Consider the following 5929-nt stretch of genomic DNA (forward strand, 5'->3'; position numbering starts at 1 on the left):
GTCGCCAAATCAGTTTTATCTGTAATATAGTAAGTTTCATGAGTTTCAGAGTCGATCTTACCTTGCTCTAAATAGTAATCCAGCAACAGGTTGTGTAGGTCATTTTTGTTGGCTTGGTAGGGAACTTCTAGTTGATACTCATGTGCAAGAGTTTGTAATTCAGTCCTCTTGGCACGACTTAAAGTCCCTATTTCACCTGCTGGATTTGTACGGAAAGCTTGGAGACGAAACATGGTGAAATTAGCAAATAAAGGTACACGAATATTCAATAGTGAATGTCAGAAACAGGACAACGTGGCAACTGGTACCTATCCTGTGAGATCTTTAACAATTAAAGTTAAGAAAAAGATGTTAAATGATTAAATTAAATCAAGGGCGCAGGAAATCTTGTACCCGGTACTCATGTAAGAGGATAAGGGCAAGAAAATCCTACTAACAAATGAAACAGAGTTTCGAAAACAAATGAAACAGTTAAATGCTTCAAAAGTAAAATTGGTAGTCCAAGGATGTAGGCATACCTTGCCGAGTCTCTATAGGACATAAAGCAAGTTTTTCCTACTGAATTTAATATGATACTTACAGAATTAGCGAACTTTTGTGCTCTGAAATAATAAGCTAATTCCCTACCGTTGTATGTATCATCATCTCTGACTGACGTGTAGGGGTGCGAGGTGTCAACTGGTGACGAGAACTGCTGCTGAGGTCCCAATTCAGCAACTAAAGTTCGAGCTAGAGGAACTATGGCCCTCTTTGTCCTCCTACAGTCAGATTGCAGAAGATTGGGTACTCTTGACCCGGGGCAGACCACAGTACCAGGGTACCAATATGATGATCTGTCAAAATGAGAAATATTCAAGGGACATAGATGGTAAACACGAGTAATAACACGGAGGGAGAGATGACCAATTAAGAGTATGACTGTGGCCTACAGTCACCACGTAATCCAAAGTTGTCTCACCTTCACCATATGTTACTCTCGTAATGCACAATACACCGCACCTTATAAAAAATGAAAGTGAATATGAAAAATAGTAAAGCTACGTTAACAAAGTTAAATACGCTTACCATAAATTACCACTTGGCACCAGTACCTGAGTGAAGCTCCTAGGACAGGCCCCCATATAACTTGTGACGGTAACGCGTTGGTGTTCGGCTGTTTAAGGCTAGGGGTATGGCCTCGTCACATAGTTATAAAAAAAAAAAAAAAAAACTGGAACTTCGTCAGTGGTAAGGTAAGGAGAAGACACACAAAACACAAGTAAACTTTAACAATGAAATTTTAATTACGTTAAATAAATCAAAACATGAATAAAATGCACAAACAAATTCTTATAATAAAATCAATCAATCAAAATAGTAAGAATTATTAAATGACACAATGAAAAGTTACGTTAAGGCAAAATAACAAGAAGTGCAACACAAAATTAAATGGGAAGGTGCTGGAATATTGGCTTTAAGCTACCACCTCTCTCAGTACACGCTAACGTCTAGCTGGGAGAAGTGATAACCACGAAAGCACTGAACATTCTGAGGTCTGAGGTCGTGGCGACCCCAGACATCAAGTAGTATGGGGGGGCGAGTGCAGGTGCAGCCAGACCGGCGACCAATCAGCGGGGCCGGTAGCGATCAACGAGTAGTTTGGCGGTTTGAGTCTGAACAGGTGTCTCTGGCTGCAACGTTTTGCGCTCTGGCAAGCCTTGCTGGTGTTGTTGTCGTTGTTGGACATTTCTTCCATAGTAGTTTTATATAACCACAACGACGTAATTGTGGAGGGAAGAGCAGGCTCAATCTCTTGAAGGAGATTATCGTCACAATATATATATATATATATATATATATATATATATATATATATATATATATATATATATATATATATTAGTATATTTTGGTAGCAGTCTTTCCTGTAGACATATATTATTATATATGACCGAAAAAGTAAGATTAATAATTCTAACATGAATTTTCTCGATCTTTCGTACATTTCTTTTCACTGTTGGTGGTAATTCAAAATAATATATATATATATATATATATATATATATATATATATATATATATATATATATATATATCTATGTGTTATTACTTTACATGCTTATTGTAGTTTTTCGTATAGTAAACTTCATATTATTTTTACCGATGTGTTTAAGTGCGCCCTCCATCTCTCTTTGACCATTATAAAAGTGATATTATTGCACCACACTATTATCATGATTATTATTATGATGATGGAAAATATTCTAGTGATTGGTAACCTTTGAGTAACACTGATACTTATGGAAACGTGCCTTTGGTTTGTGACATGGTATTAACACTAATAGTGGCAATGTATCATTGTCTGGCGACACAGAGTTTAACCACTGAACTACAGGGATACAGAGTTACAAACCCAGCCGGCGACCTTACGAGTAGTTGAGTGACACAGGTGTGTGACAGGTGACCTGTGACCCCTTTGTTACGGCCGGCAAGATTCAGAGGAAATGCTGTAGCTGCATGAAGCGACGTCTTGAGATTATTTTTACCGATGTGTTTAAGTGCGCCCTCCATCTCTCTTTGACCATTATAAAAGTGATATTATTGCACCACACTATTATCATGATTATTATTATGATGATGGAAAATATTCTAGTGATTGGTAACCTTTGAGTAACACTGATACTTATGGAAACGTGCCTTTGGTTTGTGACATGGTATTAACACTAATAGTGGCAATGTATCATTGTCTGGCGACACAGAGTTTAACCACTGAACTACAGGGATACAGAGTTACAAACCCAGCCGGCGACCTTACGAGTAGTTGAGTGACACAGGTGTGTGACAGGTGACCTGTGACCCCTTTGTTACGGCCGGCAAGATTCAGAGGAAATGCTGTAGCTGCATGAAGCGACGTCTTGAGATTAGTACCGAATCTTCCTTCACTCTTCCGTGGGAACAAGGCCGGATCGCTAATAGCGGTTCCATGGGAACGCAACCTGTCCTCTTAAAAAGAACGTCGCTTTTGGCCGTTTGCCCGTATGGCCGAATTTGGACGTAATTTGAAAATGAAAAAATAAATGAAAATAAATTTGGGATTTTTTTTTTCAACAACAGTAAGTTAAGGGTCCTCTGATAGGTTAGATGGGCAAGAAATTCTCATAAAGTTTCAAAACGTTATGAAAAACGTGAATTGAAAGTGTCCTCTCATAACCTCTGCGCGTACGCCGGCCGACTCAAATAGAAAACGGAACAGAACGTCACTTTTGAGATTCGATTTCATTTCAAATTACGTCCAAATTTAGCCATATCGCGCATACGAGCGAAAAGTGACGTTATTTTTAAGAGGACGGGTTGCACAGTTGCGTAGCTTCGGAGTGTAAGCATTGCTCTGGAGTGTGTGCGTAGTTTCGGAGTGTAAGCATAGCTCCGGAATGTGTGCGTAGCTCCGGAGTGTGCGCGTAGCTCCGGAGTGTGCGCGTAGCTCCATAGTGTGCGCGTAGCTCCATAGTGTGCGCGTAGCTCCATAGTGTGCGCGTAGCTCCATAGTGTGCGCATAGCTCCATAGTGTGCGCGTAGCTCCATAGTGTGCGCGTTGCTCCAGAGTGTGCGCGTAGCTCCAGAGTGTGCGCGTAGCTCCAGAGTGTGCGCGTAGCTCCAGAGTGTGCGCGTAGCTCCAGAGTGTGCGCGTAGCTCCAGAGTGTGCGCGTAGCTCCAGAGTGTGCGCGTAGCTCCAGAGTGTGCGCGTAGCTCCAGAGTGTGCGCGTAGCACCATAGTGTGCGCGTAGCGCCATAGTGTGCGCGTAGCGCCATAGTGTGCGCGTAGCACCATAGTGTGCACGTAGCTCCGGAGTGTGCGCATAGCTTCAGAGTGTGCGCGTAGCTCCAGAGTGTGCGCGTAGCTCCGGAGTGTGCGCGTAGCTCCGGAGTGTGCGCGTAGCTCCGGAGTGTGCGCGTAGCTCCGGAGTGTGCGCGTAGCTCCGGAGTGTGCGCGTAGCTCCGGAGAGTGTGCGATGCCCTGGAGTGTGTGTGTGTAGCCCCGGAGTGTGTGTGTGTAGCCCCGGAGTGTGTGTGTGTAGCCCCGGAGTGTGTGTGTGTACGTAATTCCCGAGTGTGTGTGTAACCTCTGAGGATATGTGTAGCTCTGGAGTGTGTGTAGCTCTGGAGTATGTGCGTAGCCCCAGTGTGCGCGCGCATGTCTAGAATGTGTGCGTAGCCCTGGCTAGATATTGACTGGGAAAATGTAATTAATTTAGCCTCTTCCTGGGCAAAAACGTTCCATAGTCAGGTTAAAACACACTGTAAATGAGGCTGTGGCAGGGGTGATGAGGAGCATGTAAATAATGCTGAAGCTGTGATACTGGACATCAAAGTGCAGAAGTTACATTTAACATGTGGTGAAGCTGAGGTTCGGTACTATGGACAAGTTTAACGGGTGATGAAGCTGGGTCAAGTAAAGTGCGGGAAAGAACAATGTGAACACGTGATGAACCTTTCTAGAGGGTAAAGAACGAGTGGAGACGCGGGGACAGGAAGACTTACTGAATTACATCTGCCAGTGGAGTATGCAGCTGGGCTCTTCACTGCACACGACCAGGAGTCCTCATGCAGTAACTGCTTACGAAAGGGGCTGGTTGACCGGCGTCGGGTGAGGGTGTGCCCTGCACGCCGCTCCCAGTGTTGACCCAGCTGTCGGTGTGTCCGGACCTGGGGCGCGGCCCTCCGGCCGGTTGTTTGGCGTTTATGGGGACCCCCTTCCCCATGTCCGCCGTTTGGAGACGATTGGCCTAGAATTCTCTGGCAGGGCGTCGTACCTGGCAGTGGAAGTGATAGTCCTGGATATGTTCCATGTTGATGTGGAGGATGTTTGTGGGGTGCAGCTTCTCACGAACCATGGGGCGCTTGTTAAGTTCAGCTCTCCTGCTGTTTATAAGGATTTAGTGGCCCGTTATGATGGTTGTTTGTTCTACCTCCCTGCTGATGGTGGTACTGTCACTGTTTCTGATCCCTGCTGCACCCTCACGTATGTGGCGCTGCATGGGGTCCCCTTCAAGTTCTCGGAGGGACTGCTCTGACATTACTTCAGTAAGTATGTGGCCGTGGTGTCCCTACGTGATAGTGATAAACACTATCTCTTCAGGCAGGGGCCCCAGACCATCGCTCTCCGTCTTCAGTCTCCTGTTCCGTCACGTTGATGGGTTACACCATGCGCACCTTTTATGCTGGACAGCCCCCGGACATGTTTTCGGTGTGGCCTTGAGGGGCACCAGTGTTGTCCGCCACCTGGTGCAGCAGTTCCCATGAATTTATTTAGAGAGGAGGACTTTCTCACGTTGGTGGCTCCGGACCTGTCGCCTTGTGATGGTGTGGTGTGGGAGGCTTCCCTGCCGTCTGCTGCCCCTGTGGTGTTGCCGGGTTCCTCGGCCTGCGTGACCGAGGGTGTGGTTGGTGACGTGGGTGTTGGGGTGGTGGTGCGTGGGGGCCCACCCACACGGCCGTCTTCCGCGGCTACGCCGGCTCCCTCGCCTACTCTGGCGGTGCCTTCCCCGTGTTCGGAGTCAGCTGTGAGGTGTGGACTTGTGCCCTCCGCGGTCAAGGCTGTTGAACTTTGGGATTGCGCTCTGCGCGGCGTGGTCCGGCCAGCAAGCAGCTCCTGACTCCTGCTGGTGGCGACAGTTCAGCTGATCAGCGGCCTGTGACTAAAAGTTCTCTGACACTTTGGGGTTTGTCGCCCCCCCCCCTTGTGAGTGGGCTGCCGTGCATGAATTTGGGTACTCTGAGGGGTCCTCTTCTTAGGTGTGTGATATTGGTGTGCAGGGACTGGTGTGGTGCCGGACAGCGGCGTGGGCCCTGCGAAGGTGGTGGCAGAGATTCACATGCCTCCTGCTGGTGTGGGTGTTTCTGTGCCTCCCATGGTGGGTTCCCCGTTATGGGGAGTGATCTCACCTCCTGT

This window comes from Procambarus clarkii, chromosome 75 (assembly GCF_040958095.1).
Source record: "Procambarus clarkii isolate CNS0578487 chromosome 75, FALCON_Pclarkii_2.0, whole genome shotgun sequence".
Taxonomy (NCBI): Eukaryota; Metazoa; Arthropoda; class Malacostraca; order Decapoda; family Cambaridae; genus Procambarus; species Procambarus clarkii.